General features: G+C 35.9%; 1 long non-coding RNA gene across 3 annotated transcripts in view; it reads left to right on the forward strand.

Moving 5' to 3' along the window:
* LOC138684780 (uncharacterized) overlaps positions 1-13,428 on the forward strand; it is an 87,384-nt gene that overhangs the window by 18,644 nt on the left and 55,312 nt on the right. Inside the window, exon 2 of one of the 3 annotated variants that reach the window (XR_011324055.1) lies at positions 5,107-5,269. This is a non-coding gene — a long non-coding RNA (uncharacterized lncRNA). Of the gene's footprint in view, positions 1-1,791; positions 5,270-13,428 lie in introns of those variants that run through there. The other 2 variants (XR_011324056.1, XR_011324054.1) reach the window with 2 other exon arrangements.

Genomic DNA, 13,428 nt, shown 5'->3' on the forward strand with positions numbered 1-13,428 from the left:
GGTTTCCATGTTATTTCAAAGATGCATAGTGACAGTGCAACAAAAGGAAGAAGGAGTAGTCATAGTTTAACTATTCTGAGTGTTCATGCATGTACATTAGTGGTATTCCTCTGTAACAATATGTAAGCAATGTGGAAGTAACTCCTGAATGCATAAATGACTTTTTGCTGGACAACTTCAGGTATAAACTTTACAGTTACAGCCTACAGATGTAGGTTGCCACTGTTACAGACACTTATAAACTGATGTTGTGGCATTAATTTCGGAGTCAGAGTGTTTCTTGATAATTAGCTCTTCTCCCACAATTTTTTTTTGTGATGCTGGTGTCAAGCATAGTAACTCATAAGGGACAGTAGTTGTGTTTTATCTTTAAACTTAGTACAGACACCAATTCACACATGCATTTATTATTTGGACAGGTGATGAATTCATTAGGCTCAATCAACAGTTTGACTAGTTGCGATGTGGCTCTTGAAATACTGTTGACTGTTATGTGACATTAAGAGCCCAGCCAGCTCAGTCGGTAGAGCATGAGACTCTTAATCTCAGGGCCGTAGGTGATGATGTTTTGGTGTGAGGTATTATTAGGGAGTGGTGGTCAGGCCAACTTAAGATTTTCTAAACCTTTTCTTAGAAGTCAAATAAAGAATGTCTTTTCTTTTATCGCCACTCTGTTGATGTGTTAAAATTAGAAAATCCTGACATTTAACTTCTAAAAATCAAAAAGGCAGGAGGTCTGTCTCCTTCACCAGGTTTTGGACTTTGTGTTCTTCTTGCAAAACTGTTTTCCAGAGCTGTGCATTAGTCTATTCTGAAAGGAAGATGTCCCCATGTAAGCCACTTTATTGGTTTCTTGATGCAGCTTGGCATAAGTTTCTCATGGTTTTTCTGTTTCCAAAGAAGTAGTTTACATTTTGCTTTAGGTTTGAGTTTCATATGATTAAGGATTCTAATACCAAACTTGTTTTCATATTCTTTGTGCACAGAATGGACATGCTATGCAGAAATCAAGAGGCTGATGTATAAGAATTGCAGCAACCAAACCCATATCCCAAGAGAGACTCTAAATTAACCATATGATGCTGATGATTTGATGTCATTGATATTTGTGAATTCTGTATTAGTGAGTTAGCTATCTGAAATTCTCTCTGACTTAGGCACAAATGATGACACAGATAGTGAAATATGTGGTTTGAATGGCAGGCATTAATTTTGTTTCTCTCCAGTTCATATGTGCAGAGCTTAATCTATTTTAATTGGGAACACTAGAGACTTTAGTCTAATTTTCAGCCAAAAGGAAGCCTTTTCAGTGCAGTTGAAAAGTAATAAGCTTTTCTTGAAACTCAGAACTGGATGCATTTGACCATGCCTGGAGATGTAACATGAAGCATGGCTGCACTTTCCAATACATGTTATTCAGGGCATTAGATTCATAAAGTTACTCAAAGATCATACCCCAAATCCAATAAAGGCATATCATAATTTGTGAACTGCCCTACCAGTGTGCATTGTATTATTATCCCATGAGAAATAACCATGGTACTACATCGACCTTCTTTTATGCAACGTTCCTTAAAAAAAACCCAACCAAAACATGCAAAAAGTTCATTCAGCCTTCATGTCGGGTAGCATACTTTCAATACCCAGCCCAACTCATCACTGGAGAGATAAGATGGTGTTTTTATGAAACACAAATGTACGAGGTAACCAAGAATGCATCTGTGTTCCTCGAGCTCCATGTTCTGGAGTTCTTAAGTCTAAGTGGTGACACAGGACATTAAATAACTGTGGCTGCCTGGATGGAGATGATAAGTATGATATGTGCCAACAATCATACTGCTTCTAGTACAGCAGAGGGTATATTTCTGGCATGCAGTCTGCTTAGCCTTCTCAACTCTCTTTATAGCCACTGAATTTGGAACACATTATTTACTGCTGTCTCCTTCCTGCAAACCAGAAAATAAATTCAGCTGGGTTTATGTAGGAAAGGAGGAGTTAGTTGTTATGAGGCAAATGTTAATTGTAATAGTTAGGCCTCCATTTCATAGTCACCTAAGCCAGACTTTACTCCATTTATGCCCTTGAAGCAGCTCATCCTGTCAAAACAGAAAGACTAAAATCATTGGGATTTTGATCAGCACAACATGGGTGGGTTTTTTTCACTGCTGGAAGCTGTAATCAGTTTGAAGGGTTTTGTTCATACGTGCAAATAGGAGAAGCCTAGCAGAGCTCCAAAATCCTGACAGTAGGCAGCACTTTCTATCTGCTCCATCAACCAATTGAGACAACTCCTTTTTACTGGCTATTTTGGACTGCTTTCCAGGATAGCTTATGCATTTGCTATCACAGTGGCTCTGTTCAGCATCTCTGATGAAGATAAGGCCACCAGCTCACACAATCCATATCAAAAAAGTCCATAACACAACACTGTAAAAACAAGTGAGAGCTCTCCTGAACTGTGAATATCCTGGAACATTCCTGCTGCATGGCCAAATATATTGTCGAAAATGTTAGTTGTTATCATATTTCTGTCACCTTTTCAGGACAGTATGGCATCTTTGTAACTGATTGTCTATGCGTGTGTCCATTTCTTTCTATGCCCTGAAGTTGCAGAAATGAGAGTGGGTTTGCTGCAAGTTCCTGGAGAAAGGGTATTTTCTACCCTTTCCCTAAGCCAAGCAGACATTTTCTTGGATGTTACCTTGCATCTTCCAGGCCATAATTCCCTTATAACACCTATGTTACTTGAAAAAGGGATGTTATAGTGCAGAAAGCAAGTTTGAAGGTACTCAGTAAGTTTAAAGGACTTAGTTTTCTGTTTGATGTTGACAAGCACAGTACTTCAGTTATGTGCCACTGGAAGGGAGATTATTATTATTATTAAATTGATTATTGATCATGTTCTAATTTTCAGTGATTTGGTCAATATTAAGTATGTAATTTCTCTTTCAAGTACATGCTGCAGTTCAGTACTCTGGGTATGTTTGACTGTAAGTGGAATTTCCCTTGTATCCTAACACTGAAAATGGTGCAGTGACCCAGGAAAGAATTTGTATATCTGTGTCCTCCTCCCATTACCTTGTAATTTTTAATTAAATGGCAGTTGGTAGTAATTGGCCATTACTCTTCTATCACAAATGTGCGCGTGCACCGTCTGCATTTGAACGCAAACTACAGCTGCTTCAGTAATGCCTTTCTCATCTACTTTGTCTCCCAAAGATCATGGTGCTGATTTGTCTTGTTGAACACATATATCCAGTTATTCCTAAATATATAAACAGTTCTGGACCAGGCCTTCATGTTGTTCCTTTAGATTTCTGGTGCAACCACAATTGACTTGATTTTACTGAGTTGTTTGATCTCAAACCCACCCACAAGCTGAAAGTCATAGGGTAATGTGTTATCTGAACCAGACCCACTTCTTGATCCATGATATGTGCCAGAAATATGCATCTGAATATGGAGAAAGAAATGAAAAGTCCATGTCATGTGAGTCTTGTCTGAAAAATAATAATAATAAAAAAACCCAAACAGCCACCCTTAAATTCTAAAGTGGAAATTGCAGAGGTGTACCAAGAAAAAGTGAATTGACTTGCCACCAACAGTTTCTGTGAACAGGTATGATGCATTACTTTCTTAGACTACAGGCTTTAAAAAAGACTTCTAAGGTGCAACAGTCATGTCTGTCAATCCTGCTTTGAACCGCTGCAGTTTTTCTTCGCAATTTTACCTTTTTCTGTTCTGACTCATTGACTTCTCTCATCCACGTGTTCTTTCTAAGTGAGCTGCAAGCTGCCAGCTTCAACTGCTAGGCAATTTTCTTGCTGCAAAAGCCTGTCTGTCTGTCAGTTCTTCTTTAATGGGGCACAATTATTAACCTTAATTATAATGACAATCCTTAATTACACTCAGGTGCAATTCTGTCTTGAAGTTCCATGTCACGATGGACCTGATTTGTGGTCCTGCATGAACTACAATTCTTCATGATGTCTTCTTGTGCTTTACTTAAGGACTGAGCTAGTTCCATCCCTTTCCAATTTAACACAGCCATGTAACTATAGAGTACTGATGTCCAGTGCAAAATATTTGTGTCAAATGTGTGGTCTCTTTTCCTTCATCTGCAGGAAGCAGGCCTGCTGTAATCAGCAGCACCATTTTCTGTAACAATAAGGAAAACAATTTAAGGGTGTAATTTCACAGTTAGCTTAAAGCATTGCTTGCTGTCTTTCTTTCTCTTCTACACAGTAACACAGAGAAGCTTGCTTATCTGGTTAAAAGTCCAGAAAAATGAAATTGATATTCTTCATGCGGGCACATGATGACTACTGCAGCACAAGGACTTTCTCAACACCTTCTACAACATGAGGATTGCAGTTTTTTTAAGGCAGCACATCTTTGATCAGTTTAATCTACCTTGTGTATATATTCTCAGTATGTCCCCTCCTACAGAGATTATCCTTTTTGATTTTGAGGAAAATACCCAACTAGCTTCTACTTGCAATAGGTGCCCCTGAATTCATGTTATTATTCACTTAGATAAATATTGTGTTGTAGGTTACATTCAACCATGTCCTTGCAACTCCGCTGTGCCCTGTTTAGACACGGGATGAAAGCGCTGATTATAACTTATGTATAATTGCATGGCAAATAAAACAGAGTATTATGTGTATTTCTGCTGCCTCTCAAATATATTGAGACTTGAGAAAATTGTATGCGTTTGCTTTCCATAATATAATCTGAAATCTTGGAGCAGTGGAGTTAATGTCCCTGACTACGCACAGATGCTGTGGTTGTTGGGGGTCTTAGAGGGATTCCTGCCCTTGACTAAATCAAATAACCCTTTTCTGTGAAAAACACAATCTCCATTTGTGGTATCTGGTGCTTAAAATCTGTAGGTAGGAAACCTACTCATTGTTACTCATACCAAAATACTGTCCCACATACTTGTGCTCTTCCTCCCACCTTTGACTAATACATCCAGCACCCTTTGGATATTGTTTATGTTTGTACCTTCTCTGAATTGAGGGCCAAAGAGAGAGAAAATCCTTAAAGGGTATGTCTATACTCCTCCTCACTGTTTTTTTTCTTTTTTTTTTACCTTTTCAGTTTAATGGGAAAGTGTTAAAGGTCCACATGAATGTACATGAAGTAGCCTGGCATCTACAAATAATTTGGCTGCACCTTGCAGTCCCCACCTTGAAGGCTGAAGTGTACTTGAGCCTGGTCCCTCTGCTCCATCCTCATAACCTGTGTCTGGCAAAATTCTCAGGTATGTGGTGGTATCATTTACATAATTTAGGTTTTGATCTGCTGTTAAATATTTCTGTTATTAAGAACAGAAAATGGGCTAAAAAGAGATTTCTTATATATTCCCATTGAATGATCATCTTTTGCATCTAACTGTCGAATTCATTTTCATCTGAGAGAATTTTCGCAACACATCTTTTTCAACGCTGTGTACATCATTCATGGCTGATTTTTGTTAATCTTGGTATCTTTTTCCAAAGATGGAATTTGATAAGTCTAATTTTCAGAGGATGAACATGAAAATGAAACTAGAATTTCTTATGTTTACAGAGACTGCTAGGATTTTCAGTAATGATGACTTAGGATACATAAGCATGTGTAGCTTAGAAAGTGATTAATATACAGTGTTTTGACAGATTTTGCTTACTGTTACTGAAGTTGTTGATGGCTGGTGGTTGCTGTAAAGGTTAAAATAGTTATTTTAATGTGGTTTGGTGAAGGAATCTGTAGAGTAATTTCTCTGCAAGTTTCAATTTCTGCTGAGTTTTGTTTTTTTTTTAAATAAAATAAATTCCTTTTGAGTATGCATTAATATTGAGAGATGAAAAGCAGAAAAAAAAATTTACCTTTCACTGTTGAAAGCATAAATATTTATCATTTTCTTCAATGATGTTTACTGGATTTGAAAAGGATTAAATGAATAATAATATTGAACACCTATAATATGTGGCCTTTTGACCTATGGTGAACTGTAATTGTTCTTTCTTAGTTAAAACACTTCCACATTGTTTGTAGGGATTTCCAATATAAATGCAGCCAGATTAAAGTGCACCAGCACTTCCCTACCACCTGTGAAAGACGATATCCTTTCAAGAGAGCCTCACTGGAGTGATAGGAAGCATTACATAGCATAGGACTGAGAAGTGATAGTGCTAATAAGCTTATCTCTTTGGTAGTACTGAAGTAATTCCCCCCTTCCCAGATCAGCAGCAAGGGAGAGCTCTTCTTAGCAATAACAAACAATAGATTATTGGTGTGGGTTATTATCAAATAATTTGTGGTCATGGATCAGGTTTCTGCTCTAAAGCTAATGCAAGAATATAAACCCAAAAGATGATATTTGGTCAGAAGTGCTCAAAAAAATCAAGAACAAAGAAAGGCAAATGCTCCACCTGTATCATGGTCCTTCACCTTCAGGATTCATTTGCATCCAACCTGCCCACACAGTTGGATTGCTCTGTGGTTTGCCTTTAGTTATTATCTTCTGTGAAGCACAATGGGATTGGCTACTTGCAGGAGTGATGGAAAGGGTTAGCTGCTGCCACCAGTGTTATTCATCTACCTTGCATCAGTTGCTGAAGTTTGATATGTTGTCAAAAAAGATGTCAGCCAAAAACTAGCTGTGGGCTGAATGAATTACTTTGAGGAAGGCAGTCTGCCCTTACCTATTTCTTTGTTGTTTACTCCTCAGTTATGGGAAGGGATTAGATATTTACTGTGCACACAGAGTACAGTTGAACTTTATAAATCAAATGTTGTCAGGACTCAGTGAATTTATTGTGCATTTGCAGATTGACTGCTGTGTGCATATTTGTGTAGAAATGCAGGCAGTGGGACTCAAACCTGGGGGAAGGTAGGATGTCAACTGAATTCAGACTTGCCACTTAAATCTTGTTCTAGGAGAATATTACTCTTCAATATACTGAACTACAACATTAGACAGAAGATTTTTCTACCCATGACTGACTGCTCTTAGAGGCTTCTTCTCAATCCCACTGATTTACTCCACTGCAGGTGTTTGGCTGTCTCTAGCAGTCTGTCTGTAATTTAATGGAAATCCTGAGCTTGTCCTCTTTGAGTCTAAAATTTGCAAAGAACGTTCAGCTTCTCATCCCCAGTACTTAACAGCGCAGCTTGGCTTTGAAACTTTTGCTTATACTTGGTATGCTGTAGTTGTTAACACAATGTTAGAACATACATATTTTATTCACTGAAGCTGCCTCCAGTATAGTGCAATCCTCAAAAAAAAGTTAAGAAAACCACAACAAAAACCTCAGCAGTCATGAAAAATTACTCTTCATAGGTAAAACTTCCAACCCTATGTGTGCCCCTTAGTCCACCTGCCTTTTTTCTCGTGTGATGATCTACTTTCCAGATGGGCAATTTTGAATGTGCAGGTGTGCAGTTGCTTAGTTCAAAGTCCTCTGAGCACGGGACTCAGCAGTTGGCTACTCCCTGCTTAACCCTTGACTCTCCCTGATCATGTATGAACTTGCTTTGAGTTGGATTCCAGCTGGATTTTTTAAAATGCTTTCTGGAAAAGAAAATACATTTTCATATATTCAGGGCAGTATGACAGAGAAGGGGATTTGTGTCAATAGGTTCCGTGAGAAATCTGTTAATCTGTGTAACATTTTTTATCTAATATAGGGAATTGAATTGTATAAATTGTATGTATCAAAATAGGTAAAGAAAGTTAGACTAAGCTATTTATTCAACATATAAATATTTCCAGAAATGTTTTTTCGTATCATAGAGGCAGGGGCTTGGGGGATATGACAGTGCACTCCAGTGCTCTGTTCTTCCTTTCTTTGGTATCCCTTCTCCCTTCAATCTGTACATTAGCATTTGTTGCAAGAAAACTGGAACAAAGCAAAAATTAATATGATCCTAAGTCAATTTGAGGGAATTCTCCTTCATGACAAGTATCCAGATTTACTCTCATAGTAGATGTGCATTCACATTCTTTGGAAGTCACAAAGAACAACTTTTATAAGAGAAGAGGGTACCTGAGGAATGGACAGAGTAAGGTTGTAACTGTGTAAACAGATGCTTACCTACAAAACATATGTTGTGCTTTTAGAGATTTATTACCGTGCAGCTGTTCATTACGCCCTCCTCCATTGAGATAGGATATATGAATTTGTAAGTGCTTCAAGTTCATTTCAGTACAGAGTGAAACATGTTCGCATAAAGTAGTATCAGTACTATTAAATAGCTACTGTTTTGTCAATGTGTTTTTCTTTCTTATCTAAGTGGGTGCCCCAAAATTAAACTGCATTTATTTAACTGAGGTTTGCTGATTATCAAAACAGTGTCTTTCCTTGCAATTTTAAGCTTTATTCCTAATGTATTTTATTTAGATTATTTTAGATTGGGAATTAAATACAAACCATACTGGGAAGAGGAAAAATCAAATCCTATTGCTCAGAAGAGGTAGTAAAATGAGGGCAATATGTGCCAAACCTTGCTTCTAGATTTCATCTAAAAGGATCCTTCCTCTATATCTTTTCCTTTTCCTAGATTGTGGCACAAGAGACATACATAAGATAATTTAGAATTCTGGTTAAGTTTTAGAGGATACAGTTGGGAAAATATGAAGTAGAGAGAACAGAAAGGAATTTAAGGTGGCTAAAGATGTAGTAAAGCAAGACAAGTTATGCTGAAAGGTCAACTATCAGACTGTAAGTACATCATTAGTAGAATTCACTAAGGATTGTTCTTTGGTGAGTTTTGTTTTTGATAATTTGGTGAATTATTTCTGTATTAATAAGTAGGTGGTTCCTAAAATTTTATCTTCTGATAACATATACTGGTGAAAGTGCCAAGAAAGGAAAAAGCCTTTTTAGGTTAAATATTACATGGTCACCAGAACAAGCTACATAGACTGTCCATGAACTTAGCTGGACATAAACTCTTCAGAAAAAAAAAGAAACTTCAGGAAAGCCTTAAAAAAATGGACTCTCATGTCAAGAAACATAGCTATTTTTTAAGATAGCAATTTATTGAACCATATTACGGACATAGTGTGTTATATGATGAGATTCTCAGAAGTGTAGCAAATGATGTTAGTAATGTTAAAATACAGTCCAGTGAGAGTTTATCATATATGAAGCAAAACTTCCAAACTCTATGACTTGAACTCAGCTGACTTGCACTAAAGTTAAGAAATGTAAATGTTCTGTTATTGTTAACATCCTGACAATAAGACAAACACAAAGTTGCAATGTTGAATGAAATATTGCAAAGTGCTACTTGTTTTAAATGAATTAAAGGTTGTGGGTTAAAAATAAACACATTGACCTATTTGAAAAATCATATGTGACCATTTAAATAAAGGAGGTATTATAATACATAAGTCGAAGGGACCCATTTTGGGACTTGTCTATGCAACCTTGATTGTAGCATTTCTTTGTTCATAGTCCTACACATTTTCCTTTTAATATACAAATTTTTATGGAATTATTATAAAATTGTACATTATTCATTACTGCAATTGCTCTGTATTTTGTTCTTTTGTAAAAATCACGTCCAGAGCTATGCTATCTCTATTGTAATTCCAGTGCTGTCTTCTAGGTGAGGTTATATTTTTCGACTACTTGTTAAAGTCAAGCAGAAAAAATCATTGATATGTGTCTGTACCAAATTCTTCTACACACATCAAGTAGAAATAAATAAGATAAAATGACCCCAAATCCTACTAAGAGAAATGATAGGGCTTGATAAAGTCCTTGGGAATTGCAATAGGTACAAATAAGCCCTCCAGTCTTGGAAATGATCAATGGCAGGTAGGCAGTCTCCTTTTGGTTATATTTCTTCTATTGTTCTGGTATGGACAATTACCATGTCAAAGGACTTAACCAACTGCTTTAAAATGTCATTAATTTTCTTAAATGAAATGTATCACAGGAAATAGCTCCAGTGCTTAATTTCAGAAGCTTGGATAATATACTGTGGACCTATCTTGGGACAAGCAGTCCTCTAACATTTTGTTTGCCCTTGAGATTTAGAAGGAATCATATCTATAGTATTCATAATAAGTAGCAATTTAACCAAGTTCAAATTAGATGTGAACAAATGGATTAACAAGCACCTCATTAAAATTTTAATTTCCATTTCATTTATCACTTTTAATAGAATCAACTCTGTTTCAGGGTGGGGGAGGATTCATTTCCAAGTATAACATTAATTTCACTTGTTTTTATCAATAGCTTGAATTTTTAATATAAAATATACTTTGTATAGTTTTGAAATATCTGACCTGCACATAAAACTAATAAATGTTTAAAGAATAAGGAAAATCTAGATTGATTTAGTGGATATTTTTTAAAGTACTGAACTTTGCAATACTGTTGTGAGTAGTATTTTCCTCTAAGTGCTAATATGTGCTTACTTGTAATGATTTTAAGAAGAATAAATGAATTTTAAATAAGCACATATTGGGGAGTTATTTAAATAATTTCACTGGAAATATCAGTGTAAATATTTCAGAAGTAAATTCTGACTTTTAAACTTTACATTCAGATTCTAACTTCAAAGAGATATTTTAAAGTACTTTGAATTCCTTGGATAGCATGTATCATAAATGTGTGCAGAATTTTCATAATTTAATGTTTTCTTCCAAGTAAAGCTATTCTAAGCTCCAACTTGAATGTATCTATTTTTGAAGAATGATTTCATGGAAAAATGCACATCTTAAAAATCTGTTTTAGTAACATTTATTTTCAAGGGGAAAATAAAATAAATTATAGGAATAGAAGAATTGTATCTTGTGGTCGTTCATCTGTCCTTTGAAGTTCCTGTATTCAGTCATGATGCGTTCCAGGTGTCAGGTGCCAGTTTTTTAGTTACAGAAAGCTTTTTCTACAGGAATGTTTTTCCTAAAATATTTACTTCATGCTCTTTTCCATTTTCCACTGACATGTGTTATACTGATCACTGAGAGAAACAGAGTAATTGTTTAGGGCCCGTTTTCTATGTAGCACCAATATGAATGTCAAATTCTTAAGTCTCTATCAAATAATTTAGAGAGAGATACAAATCACTTTAAATTTTTACACAGCACGTGGGAAAGCAAGTAGTGTTCACTGTAATGTCAGGGTGAGTGCTTGAGAGACAGAAAGGAAGAATGGGAACAGTGTTTCAGGCACTTGCAAGATCCTTCCAGCACATGTTTTGGACAAGAGAGAAAAAACCAATACGAACAAACAAACGTCTGAAGAAGAATTGAAAACAAAGAAGTATGTTGCTTATTTAAGATGGAGAAATATATGTTAGGTTTCTTGGGTGTCAGTGAAGGTCAAGGCTAAACTTAGTAATTGTCAGGGGTTTTTTTGGTGTGGAGTTTTTTTCCTAAATAAATATATTTAAATGTAGCTTCTCTGTAATATTGTAACCAACTTGAGACAGCTATTTTTCACTGAATTGATTGCAGCTATGGTGCAAATATCTAAAACTGAAGAGGTACCAAAGCATTCATTAGGATCTTAAAAAAAAACCTGCAAAACCAACAAAAAAACAACACACCCCTGGAATTAATTAAAAATAAAGCCAATCATTCTAAGAGTAGCCATCTACCATAGTAAAACATGAATAATGTGTTTCTCACTGTTTTTCAGTTAAAGTGGTTCTCAGAACCCACAAAAACTGCCTTAACTAGTTAAGAAAGCCATAATTCAGGAAAATGTTCTGATTTCACATCTGAAAGATAAAGAAAGACTAAAGATAAAGAAACCTTGTGTGAGTGCATACATATATGCATGTGGTAGTGCTTTTGGGTTGCTGCCGAGAGTGGCTGACTACTTTTTTTCAGGGAGAATTGCATGAGCAGGTTAACGAGGACAAAAGGTTGTCTGGATGTAAGTGATGTATCAGGTTAGATTAAATATGTTTTGAGGCCTCTGTTGTTCCACTGCTTCAACAGCCTGACTTTCTCTTCTGCTAGATTCCTTTATGTGTTTGAACTTCTGTTGGCAAAAGAATAAGTAAAATCCTTTTTTTTTTTCTCCAGTCTTCTTTTTGTTCTTGAGAGTTTTGTTTTGTCTTGCCACAAGTTTATGTTCTGTGTAATTATATCTCTGGTATAAAGATGTCTAATTTCATGGACCTTGGTGTCACCCTAGGTCTGCAAATTCATTTATATTGTACAGATGCAGAGCTAATTTATAATAAATGCCATTTCGTAAATCAAGCCTTGCTGTACTATTTTATTAAGTAATGTTTTGACAGGTTCTAATCAAACTTTTCTTTCTAACTTGTTGGAGACAAAAGAATGTGTCAAGGCACTAAAGGGTACTTTGAGTTATTAAGGTAAATTAATTCTAGTAATTGCTATGAAGATAGAAGATTGAAGTACAGGCTAAGGTTAATAAAGATAATTTAGACATTTTATTTATATATATGCTTCCTGTTTCTGTCAGGATTTACATTTCCCAGAATGCCTGTTTAGTACGGATTTCACCTGGTGGACTGAATGTAACTGAAGACCAGGTACATAGCTAGAAAAGTACAAATAACCTTTTGCTCCTTTTCCAGAAGCTACAGTTTCCTCCTGTAAAGTGAAGTCACAGTTTATTGAAAAGATGTCTTGGGGGAAAAAAAAAGAAAGAAAAAAACAAATAAACCCAAAACCCAGAGAAGAACAAAAAAAGTCTGTTAAGCTGGTTTGGCTGGGTATTTTCAAAGACACAGCATTGTCTTTCACCATTAAAAAATCACCTGAAAAAAACCCAACCTTCTAAGGAAATATCTGTCTTTTACAAAAAGGCAGATGCAGTGAATAAGCATTTCTGTTCTAAGTATTTCTGTTCTGTGAAGTACTAATACACAAGATGATGATGAAATATCGTCATCAAAAACAAGCCTCCAACACTTACAGATATTTTTTAACATCCTTGTGATTGAAAGACTAGGAGCACTTTTCTTTTTGTATCTTTTTAGTGTCTTAATCAAAATGTCTAAGGTACACAGCTCAATGCTTACAAAAGTCTAACTAGTCTCTGGGGGCCTATGATGGCTTGCGCATTTGTGATGTTATTTGATGGATTATACATGAGGCCATTTCAAGCATTGTTCAAGTCAGTAGACAATCCAAAACCATAGTGCAAAGTGGTTTTTAGTAAAAATTCTAGTGAAAAGATTTCTTCCCACTTAAGTGAATGAATGGCAATAATATTTACATAGAAATGCTTTTCTGATGCCTGTTACAATTTAAATCTTTAGATCTTGAGACTGATTGTGTAGATCAGTTTCAAATTTAGCAATTATCATAGAATCATGTAATGGTTCAGGTTAGAATGGGCTTCAAGAGGCCAACTCCCTGCTCAAAGCAGGATAGGCTGTAAGTCGGTCTTTACCCTGTCTGGGCTTGAAAACGTCCAAGGATGGAGTCTGCATAACCTG

This window comes from Haliaeetus albicilla, chromosome 3, assembly GCF_947461875.1.
Source record: "Haliaeetus albicilla chromosome 3, bHalAlb1.1, whole genome shotgun sequence".
In the NCBI taxonomy this organism is placed as follows: Eukaryota; Metazoa; Chordata; class Aves; order Accipitriformes; family Accipitridae; genus Haliaeetus; species Haliaeetus albicilla.